The 10,884-nt window shown below is 35.7% G+C and overlaps 1 non-coding gene across 1 annotated transcript; it reads left to right on the top strand.

The window, feature by feature from the left end:
• Positions 1–8,681: 8,681 nt before the first annotated feature.
• On the top strand, positions 8,682–8,787 carry LOC140859510 (small nucleolar RNA R71). The gene has a single exon (XR_012143048.1). It is a non-coding gene; the product is annotated as a small nucleolar RNA R71 (small nucleolar RNA).
• Positions 8,788–10,884: the final 2,097 nt, after the last annotated feature.

The following is a 10,884-nucleotide window of genomic DNA, read 5'->3' as shown; positions in this document are numbered from 1 at the left end:
GAGGTCTTCTCAATTGATTTTCATACCTAAGTTTCTTTGGTAAGTCCCTCTTTAAGTTAGATAAGGGTGAGAAAAAGTTGGAGTTGAATTGAAATTCAAAAGAGTTTGAATTACAACAAACTCCAACCCTTATCCTGTTTTATCTGGTTTGTGCGACAACCATAAAAAGGCCATAATTTTGTGTGCCAAAAGAAGACAGCTCTTCACCATGAGATATCAGAGAGAAATAGGGTCAAAAATACTTCTTTGGGATGTGAGGATTGGGTGGGTTTCCTTCCTCTTTGGCATGAACAAAAGAGGAGATCGTTCTCCTCTTGGGTGAGAAACCTAGAACTATTCTAGATTTTTGGATGAGGGAAAAACCAAAGAGAAGAGAGTCTTCATCTAAATTTTCTCCACCATCCAGTATTTTTTACTGATCCATCTTCGATATCAAAAATATTTGAGGTGATCGAAGAAGAAGATCAAGTTAGATCTACCATCAGAAGCCGACTGCGCAAGCTAGCACTCCCGCGGAGGGCTGATCGATCCGAGGGGCTTCGTGTGGACCATTCGTAGAGGTTGGACACTTGTGCAGTTGCTCAACATTAGTGAGAGCTTCATACCATACTTATCAGTAGTAAAGATCATCAACCCATAAAAAGATGATGAGTTATGAACTCTACCGATATAATCTAAAGATTAGATCAAATTCAGGGCATCGATGTGATTGATGCAGTTTTCTATTTTATTTCAGATTTTATATGTAAATTTTTTATGTCATAGATCCTTAATGATAGTTTAGATCTGATTTGAGGTATGTTTAAAAGATTAAAATATTTAATCTTTTATTATTTTATTATAAAATTTTAAAAATACATACTTTGAACTATCCATTTTTCCTTCATATGGTATCAGAGCAAGGTTTCTTATGGCATAATTTTTTTACATATAATCTGATTATAATTATTTAGATTAGATCTAAATAGTTAATTTTGAATCTGAGTAGTATAGTAATCTGATTGGATAGATCCTCATAGTCATCCGATCAAAGGAAAAATTAGGATTTCACTATCCTATTTATCCATTCGATGAGATCTCCTATGGCGTGTAAGGGTACTATGCGATCTTTTCCATGATGATGAATAATAAAAAAAAAAATAAAATTATATTTTAGATCTAAAATAATGTATATTAGATCTGAAATTAAAGTTTTGATCATTAGATAATTGATTATAAAAATATTTTATAAAATTAAAAACTATTTTCAAACATCGAATCCGAACTCATATCAGTCCAAAACTTAATTGAGAATTAACGATCTAGATTTGAGAATAAAAAATCTAACGCATTAATTTCATAACTCATGGGTTAATGGGTTAGCTCGTCAAGTCTATTTAACTGGGATAGACCTAGGGTTAGAAATCATTGATAATGGACTATGTTAGTAATTGATCAAATCTAATTAAAAGTTAATTCTGATTGGATCAATTTCTTCTCTTGATCAATTTCAATAGTTGTAGTTGGTCAAGTCCATATCTTTGATTAGACCAATATAGACTTTAATCGTAGCTCTGTGGTCAAATCCAAGTCTATAAGTTGATCAAATTGAAAATGACTAACCAGTTGGTGTCTAAGGTAAGTATGGCAGCTTTGATCGATGGTCATTAATTGGGAGCTACTCGCATAAATTGAGTCTATGTCGAGTTAATGACATAATCCTCCCATCAATCTCACTTACTTGACCAATATGGTGAATCATATTTTGATTAGATCACTTAATGATTGGAGTTGACCCATGCTAACTAGAAAATCAGTATGACTGATTTAGGTGTCCCTAGTTCAATTTGTCTTGAGTCCTCTTTATGACTTGGTGAAGTCAGTAGGAGAATTCATGACTGGTTGACTGGACCAGCTTATGCCTGATCTTCTTAAATCTGACTTGGTGAAGTCAATGGGAGGATTAAGATTAACTGATCAAGTCTCATCTCATCTCTCAATTTAACTAATTAAATCTTCTAAAATTGTTAGGTCTCTAAAATGAAATAATTATGGCGATAACTAAATCATAGCCTCCTATTAAGTTGGATGATAATGAGTCCAATGGTTTAGTTAATCATTGGAGGCACCACACGTCTGGTGCTCATCTAGCTGTCAGAATTATCTTTCATAATATATTGTTTTAGTTGTATCTTTCTGATGATGGTTAAGTTGGTCGAGCCACACTCGGACCTGATCACTCGTTTGTTAGATACACTAAATTCTAGCACGTTAATGATTGGATCTAACCAGAACCTTCAGTGGAGGCACCACACACCTGCTGAAGAGGTGTCTGGGGCAAAATTGAATATTAAAAATTGTTTGATGAAATAATTGGTTAAGAACCTATCTGTGGGTACACAAGGATTGGTCGAGCCACACTCGGACCCATGTACAGTCCATGTGGATTCTAGTCCCCACTAAGGAATTAGTGTAATTCTTCGAGTTGAAGGTAGAGGCTATCAATTTGAATAAAATAGTGGGAGAACCTTTAGACTAAAATCTATATCTTTAGACTTAATCAATTCATATACTAATTAGGTTTTGATTTTTCTTTTACAGTTATGGCCACCACCTTGTCGCTCCGATCACTATTAGATAGTGATAAATTGATGGGATCAAATTTTGATAGCTGGTATCGAAAGCTCAAAATAGTCCTGAAGTATGAATGGATCTTTATGTATTAACAAATCCGGCACCCAAAGAGCCAGCTCTGAATGCATGTAGCACGGTCAGAGACACTTATCAAAAGTGGCTCAATGATCGAACTACGGTTTGTTGTATTATGTTGACGACGATAAATGATGAGTTTAGCCATCATTTCGAGAATGCTCAGCCACAGGATATGTTGCAAATGTTGAACGAGTCCTTTGGCACACCCGACGATATTGAGAGGCATAAGACTAGTTGTACCATCTTCAACACTTGAATGAGAGAAGGAGCATCAGTCACTGATCATGTATTGTATATGATCGAGATGATTGAGCACTTAAGCAAGCTTGGCTTTCTCCTGCATGAGCAGTTGAGAAAAGATGCTATTCTAAACTCTCTGTCCAAGTCCACCTCCTTTTTCTTATTCATTTTTGAATGACAAAGCCTGCAGTTAACTACCACGGTTTGCTGGGGTTACTGCAAAACTTTGAGAAGGATCACCAGCTCCAAAAAGAATCGGTGAATATTGTGGGAGGATCTTTTTCTGGACGTTGATCCTTTAAGAAAGGAAAGAAGAACAAGAAGAACAAGAAAAAGGTGTAAAGAGCTGGGGCACCCAAGCCCAGTCAGACCAAAAAATTCAAGTCCAATCAGAGTCAGGCGAAATGCTTCTACTGCAAGAAGCAGGGGTACTAGAAAAGAAATTATCCTCAATACATTGTCTCCCAAGATCCGAATAGATCGAGACAGAAGCAAGTTATTGCTGGACAAGGTAATTATATGATAACACCTTGTAATTTCTCAATTTATGATTCCACTACCTGGATATTAGATACCGAAAGCTCTTTTAATATTTGTAATTCATTGCAGGGTCTGCAGGTCGGTAGGAGATTTGAAGAAGACGAAAGATTCTTTAATATTGGAGATGAAAGATCAGTTCCAGTTCTAACGTTAGGGACTATTAAGCTTTTATTCAAGTCTAATGTAATTATTCTAAGTGAATGTCACTTTTGTCTTTCTTTTTTATTGAATATTATTTTTGTAGGCCTTTTGGCCATGTACAATTATGAAATTTTAATAAAAAAAATAATTTTAATATCATTATGAATGATGTTAATGTGATGAATGGATAACTGAACAATGATATTTACATATTTTCACAACTTGTTAGTGTAATGTACACATCCAACAAATGCCTTAGAATTAGTGATATCTCCGATATCCACCTTTGGCATTGTAAGTTAAGCCATGTTAACAAGAACAGAATAAACATGTTGATACAAGAGAGAATCTTCGAAGTCAGTGATTGTAAATCACTCCCAATCTGTGAGTCCTGTCTTCTTGAAAAAATGACCAAATCATCTTTTACTGAAAAAGGTAAGCGAGCCAGTGAAGTTCTAAGTCTGATACATACTGATGTATGTGGACCTATGAACACTAGTGTTAGAGGTGGATATTATTATTTCATTACATTTACAGATGACCTATCAAGGTATGGGCACGTCTACTTAATGACACATAAGTCAGAATTATTTGAAATGTTCAAACAATTCCGTAATGAAGTAGAGAAACAAACTAGAAAGACTATTAAAACTCTTTAGTCTGACCGAGGAGGAGAATACCTCTCTAGTGAGTTTTCGACATACTTAGAAGATAATGGAATTCTCTCACAATGGATCCCTCCTGGAACACCACAATATAATGGTGTATCAGAAAGGAGGAATCGAATCCTGTTAGACATGATTCGATTCATGATGGACTTTACAAGTCTGTCGATTTTTTTTGGAGATACACACTCGAGTTGGCTTGTTATATTTTAAATAAAATTTTGAGTAAGTCTGTAAGTGCAACACCACATAAGATGTGGACAGGATATAAGCCAGCACTCTCTCATCTGAGGATTTGGGGATGTCCGACTTATGTCAAACAATTGAAAATTGACAAGCTTGGACCTAGGTTTGATAAATATCTATTTATAGGGTACCCAAAAGAGATCAATGGATATTATTTCTATCTTACTGATGAACAGAAGGTGTTCGTCAGCAATAGGACTGTCTTTTTAGAAAAGAAGTTCCTTGGTGAAAGAATTAATACCTCAAAGATTGAACTTGATGAAGTTTGATTGGTAGAAGAACCGATACAATCTAGTAAACCCATAGAATCAGACTTGATTAGATCAAACATGAAACCTATTGTAGAAATATCTTTAAAGAGATCTAGTAAAGTACCATGTCAATCGGATAGATACTATGGGTTCTTAGTCCAGAACGGAGATCTAGTTGAACTCGATGAGAACAATAAGGATCCGATCATCTATATGGATGTGATGCAGAGGTCTGACTCTGATAAGTGGCTGAAAGTCATGAAATCTGAAATAGAGTCCATGAAAATCAATAATGTATGGACATTAGTTGACCCACCTAAAGGGATAAAATCCATAGGGTGTAAGTAGATCTTCAAAAAGAAGAGGGGTGCAGATGGAAAGGTGAAGACCTATAAAGCTTATTTGGTTGCTAAAGATTACCGTCAGCATTATGGTATTGACTATGATGAGACATTTTTTCCTGTGATAATGCTCAAGTCTATTCGGATTATGCTTGCGATAGCAGCATATCTGGACTATGAAATCTAGCAAATGGATGTGAAAATAGCCTTCCTAAATAGAGAGCTAGAAGAAGAGGTGTATATGATACAACCTGAAGGTTTCATATCCACAGATGAGTCTAAAGTGTGCAAGCTTCAAAGGTCCATCTATGGACTTAAGCAGGCATCTCGGAGTTGGAACATACGTTTTGATAAAGTGATCAGAATGTATGGCTTCATTAAGAATGGAGAGGAACCCTGTATATACAAATGGATTAATAACTCTGTGGTTGTATTTTTTATTTTGTATGTCGATGATATTTTCTTAATCGAGAATGACATCCCTGTATTACAGGGAATAAAAGTTTGGTTGTCATCACAATTCTCCATGAAAGACTTGGGAGAAGCATCCTTTATCCTTGAGATGAAGATCTATAGAGATAGATCTAAAAGTTTGCTTGGATTATCTCAGTCGACGTACATTGATACTTGATGCGTAGTCATTGATAGCACCAAAAATAATTCTACTCACTATGTAGGTAGGATGAGTCGAGATCGTATTCTCAGAGACCTTGGGCTAAGTTGAGATTACAAAATAAAAGAAAGAAGTGTTGTTTTGATTTAAAAAATAAATTATCTTAAAATTGATGTAATTAGAAAATAAAAAGCTCGGAAGTTTTGAATTAATTTGCACTAACAGAGTTGTATCTCTTTTTTAATTAAATAGATACGATTAATCTTAGAAAAAATACCTATCTTACTTCGGCACACCCTGTACCCATAGATCACGACGTGTCTCCGAAAAGTACTAGGTAAACAACTTTTCTTTCCTCGGCACGCCCCATACCCGTAGATCACGGCACATCTCCGGAAAGTAAAAATTATTCCTAATATTAATCTAATAGGAAAGCATAAATAAAAGCATATGAAAGAGAGCAAATAAAGAACTCATGACGATTTAAATAAAAAGCATAATCTTTATTGCATATAAAAAAATATAAGAAAGTTTAGAATAATAAACCCACTCTGTGTCGTTACAAAATTTTTTCTCCACTCTCGAGACTGCTAGCCTAGCTGCTCATAGAGTAGTCCCTTTCTCTTCCTCTATGCAAGGCTCTAAAAGAATTTCTGGGCTCTCTCTCCAATGGGGGTATAAAAGCCTTTTTATAGGTGTTAGGAGGGAGGAATTTTACATGATTTTTCGATGTGGGACTAAAGAAACTACTAAGGACTAAAAGATGAATGGATGAGATGGAAAGATCACAAGCAGATAAAGAAAATATAAATTCTTCCTCTTGAAGTATTTCCAAATATCATATTTTTTTTCTTTTAATGAGTATCTGTTCATCTATTCGCATCCGCCAGCAAAAACTCCCCGCACCCCGCCATACCGCGCGCCCGCACACGCCCGCGCCCACACACGCGCACGCGTTAGCTGTTAGGAAGCGCTCCCTTTTTTTGATTACCAAAAAGAAACTTTTGTTTCTTTAAAATGACGCCTATATCCTTTTTGGATTCTTTGCATAGTATCTTTATTTTCCATAATACCGTATGCATCCTTCTTTTATTTTAATTTTGTTTTAAGTCCAATTTTCTTCAAACTTAAGTTTTTTTGATCTATGAATCGGACTCTTTGTATTGACGATCATATTTCCTGTAAAACATAAAAAGAAATATCAAATTCTTAATAAATAAAATAAATTAACTATAATTTTCTACTTTAAATGACTTAAATTAAGTGTTTATCACACCTCCCAACTTGAATTTTGCTCGTTCTCGAGTAAAATAGATATATCAGTATTGTGTACCGACTCGGTCTTGAATCAAAAGTTAGGTTAGGCATCCCAAAAGATAGATGATACCTGATCAGACCATTAAAGAGATACTTCATTGGATTATCAATTTGACCCAATTAGTGGCTGAATATTAACTAAAAAAATTTTAAGAGCTTTTCTTTCACCAACTCCCTACTTTACTCTTTAAATTCTCTAACTTAATGTGAGATTGGTTTATTATCTTCTTGCAATTTAGTCTCCTTATTATCCACTATTTTTTTTTAACATTGCCCACCTTTTTATGCGAACCATAATGTTTACTTAAGCGAAAGGGCCCGGTTACTCAGTAGGAAACCAATATTTTTTTTTTTTTTTAAAGTCAATTTTAAAGAGAATTTTTGCATACCTCGACCTTTCCACCCAATCTCTCATGAAGCAAATTCTTTATTGAGATCAGTAAGAAGAGGGTTGTAGAATCACTCCTAAAATTTAGTCTAGTCTAAACCCTACCATTCATTAGGTTTTCTTAATAATTTATTTCTCAATATCTCTAAAATTATCTTGACCGTTAATCATTCATTTATTAGGATGCCTAATTGACTCTTAATCAAAATAAAATTTGGATACACAAAACTAATTATTTCTGACCATACTCGAGGATTTGATTAATTTTCATTTCCTTCCCCCCCAACTTAATCTACATTGTCCTCAATGGAGTAGGAAAGCAAAGAAAATAAAAGGAGAGAGTGCACCTGAGATAATTTTGCTTCGAAAGTTGAAGATAGCTTCATTGATTAATAGGCTCTTGTTCTAAATTCCTGTAGCTGCAGTAAAGTAAAAAAATATGAAATCGTTGGGTTGCTCTCGGGTTAGCTAGATAATTTTTCTCCTTCCCTCCTACTGAATGCAGTCGCTAGTTGACCTATTTGGGTCTCTAGATTAGCAATGGATTGTGTGTGAGAGTTAAGGGTCTGAGTGTTGACTTCTAATCGTTCTAGTACTTTCAGAACTTTTTCTTCAAAAGCTGAGCTGTGACCAGTAGTAGATGGTTGAGGAACCTTTTGAAATTGATGGTATGGTCCATGCCTATATGTTGGGTCCTGATATTGAGGTCGAGGTGCGGCAGGGCCAACCACTGGTAGTGGTCTCCAGAAAAAATTTGGATGGTTTCTCCAGCCAGGGTTATAAGTGTTCGAATAAGGATCGTTTCCTGATCTGCGAGCTTGTTGGACTTGAGCTTGCTGAACCTGCTCGTGCACAAACTCAGGAAATTGAGGTGCGGCTGGGCATTCATTAACAAAATGGTTCGGACTTACACACAATGCACAAACTTTTTGGATTGGATTAGGTGGAATCAGGGATTGTCCAGTATTTAGAAGACGATCTAATTTTTGGGACAATTCATCTACCTTACTGTGGATATCCATGACGTTTCCAATCTGATAAATTCCACTTCTTTTTTGTTGAAGCATGGGTTGTTCTCTAGAGGTGGAAGACATATGATGTAGAGAATTCTCACTAAGTATTTCAAAGAGCTGTCAGGCTTCATCCTCACTCTTTAGCATGAATGTCCCACCACATGATGCATCAACCATTTGTCGGTGTTTCTCCGATAGACCATCATAAAAATACTGACAAAGTTGCCATTTAGGGACAGCATGGTGTGGACATTTACGAATGAGGTCCCTTAACCTTTCCCATATCTCATGAAAAAGTTCACCCTCCAATTGAAAAAAACTAGTGATAGCTTTTCTAATTTGATTTGTTTTTCCAATTGGAAAGTATTTCTTGAGAAATTCTCTCTGAAGATGATCCCAAGTTGAAATGGTTATAGAGTTTAAGGAGTTTAACCAATACTTGGCTTTGTCCTTAAGTGAGAAAGGAAACAGTTTCAACCTAAGGGCATCATCAGAGAAGTTTTGGATTTTTACTGTGGAACAAATTTCAAAAAATTCATCCAAGTGTTTGTATGGGTCCACGTTACTAAGTCCATAGAATGATGGCAATATTTGAATAATGCTAGACTTAATCTCATATTGGGTAGCTTCTACTGGAGGTGCTTGAATGCATGGAGTGTAGGTATACGAAGATGGAGTGAAATATTCTTTCAATGAGCATGGAGGATTAGCCTCAACAGGTGTAGCCATGTTTCTAACTCAGATAGTTGTAAGAGTCTTTTCTAATTCTTCGTCTAATGGTTGCAAGTCGGGTTTTAGTGATCGTCGATCTAACATGCAACTAAAAGGTCTATGTAGGACTATCCTAGTCTGTTAAGGATTTTTTTTTTTATTAAGAGGAGAAGAGAAGAGAGAAAAAAGTTCTAAAGAAGAGATCCTAAGAAATCCTAAAACTAATAGAAGAATTAGTTGTGGTTAGATTTTAATTACAATCAAGTTAGCATGCAGTGGACTCTTTATCCTAAAGTTACCCTAGTTCTAGACAGCTCCTAACTGTAGTTAGCCTTCAAGTCCTCCAAGTCGGAGCTTGACCAACCAACTGGCCAGGTAAGTGTAAGGTTGGTGGGAGTCCCCCCGTTGCTTTCCCCAATTAAATTGGCCAGGTCAGCGAACGAAACCAATTAAAAACCACCTTCCTTCAGGCCCAGTCATCCCGTAAACCACTTGCCTAGACACCAGCTAGCTGACCAAGTCTAACCTGGTTCAACTCTCAGGGTCACTTGTCCTAATGAGCTCGAAATCTTTAGGGGTCAACGTCTAATTAATTTTAGATTAAGATCTAGGTTATGCAAATGCAAGGGAGTGATTTGTGGGCCAAAGAAGGGTAATCAAATTCCCACCTTATCTTAGTTAATGGGTTGCGCCCTTAAAGTTAATTATGGAGATGCAATGCAAAGAAACAAGATGTCCAATCAAGTTAGAAATTTTTATATTTGAGGTTACGCTATTTTAGTTAAGTGTTATGAAATATCAGTGGCTTTTTTTTTTAATTCAATCATGCCAAGGTCCCCGATAACGGTGCCAAAATTTGATGCGTAGTCATTGATAGCACCAAAAATAACTCTACTCACTACGCAGGTAGGATGAGTCGAGATCGTATCCTCAAGGACCTTGGGCTAAGTTGAGATTGCAAAATAAAAGAAAGAAGTATTGTTTTGATTTACAAAATAAATTATCTTAAAATTGATGTAATTAGAAAATAAAGAGCTCGGGAGTTTTGAATTAATTTGCACTAACAGAGTTGTATCTCTTTTTTAATTAAATAGATGCGATTAATCTTAGAAAAAATACCTATCTTTCCTCGGCACACTCCGTACCCGTAGATCATGGTGTGTCTCTGAAAAGTACTAGGTAAATAACTTTTCTTTCCTCGGCACGCCCCGTACCCATAGATCACGGTGCGTCTTCGGAAAGTAAAAGTTGTTCTTAATATTAATCTAACAGGAAAGCATAAATAAAAGCATATGAAAGAGAGCAAATAAAGAACTCATGACAATTTAAATAAAAAGCATAATCTTTATTGCATAATAAGAAATACAAGAAAGTTTAGAACAATAAACCCACTCTGTGTCGTTACAAAATTTCTTCTCCACTTCCAAGACTACTAGCGTAGCTGCTTATGGAGTAATCCCTTTCTCTTCCTCTATGCAAGGCTTTAGAAGAATTTTTGGGCTCCCCCTCCAATGGGAGTACAAAAATCTTTTTATAGGTGTTAGGAGGGAGGAGTTTTACATGATTTTTCGATGTGGGACTAAAGAAAATACTAAGGACTAAAAGATGAATGGATGAGATGAAAAGATCACAAGCAGATAAAGAAAATACAAATTCTTCCTCTTGAAGTATTTTCAAATATCATATTTTTTCTTTTTAATGAGCATCTGTTCATCTGTTCGCATCCG

This window comes from Elaeis guineensis, chromosome 7 (genome assembly GCF_000442705.2).
Source record: "Elaeis guineensis isolate ETL-2024a chromosome 7, EG11, whole genome shotgun sequence".
Classification (NCBI taxonomy): domain Eukaryota; kingdom Viridiplantae; phylum Streptophyta; class Magnoliopsida; order Arecales; family Arecaceae; genus Elaeis; species Elaeis guineensis.
The sequence above is the reverse complement of the archived record's forward strand: the minus strand, read 5'-3'. Positions and strand labels throughout refer to the sequence as shown.